Below are 359 nucleotides of genomic sequence, written 5' to 3' on the forward strand. Positions count from 1 at the left end.
GCATTTCCTCTAGCTTATCTTAATGGAGATACATAAACCTCTTCAGTCCCTCAAGTTTAAATTCAAGTGAAGAATTAAAAATCTTCATCAACAGTGGAAATACAAAAGTACATTTAGAGAATCAATAATCCTGCAATTGAAAAGAGAAGATAATCAAAGGGCCCCCACACATGCAACACCTCTTTTTAACATTCATTGACACTAAATTTACATACTACTATAGCCCACCATTAAAGCTGAGCAGATCACAAGCTTACTCAGTCCAATGTGAGAACTTTAATTTCTAACTGCACTAATAGGTAGAAATCTTTCTATTGCAATATCAATAGTGTCTTTGGGCAAGGGATAATGGATATTGC

At 34.5% G+C, this 359-nt stretch overlaps 1 pseudogene; it reads right to left on the reverse strand.

Moving 5' to 3' along the window:
* Positions 1 to 359, reverse strand: part of LOC119592831 — a 38,746-nt pseudogene that overhangs the window by 32,012 nt on the left and 6,375 nt on the right.

The sequence above is a fragment of the Penaeus monodon genome, chromosome 31, assembly GCF_015228065.2.
Source record: "Penaeus monodon isolate SGIC_2016 chromosome 31, NSTDA_Pmon_1, whole genome shotgun sequence".
Lineage (NCBI taxonomy): Eukaryota > Metazoa > Arthropoda > Malacostraca > Decapoda > Penaeidae > Penaeus > Penaeus monodon.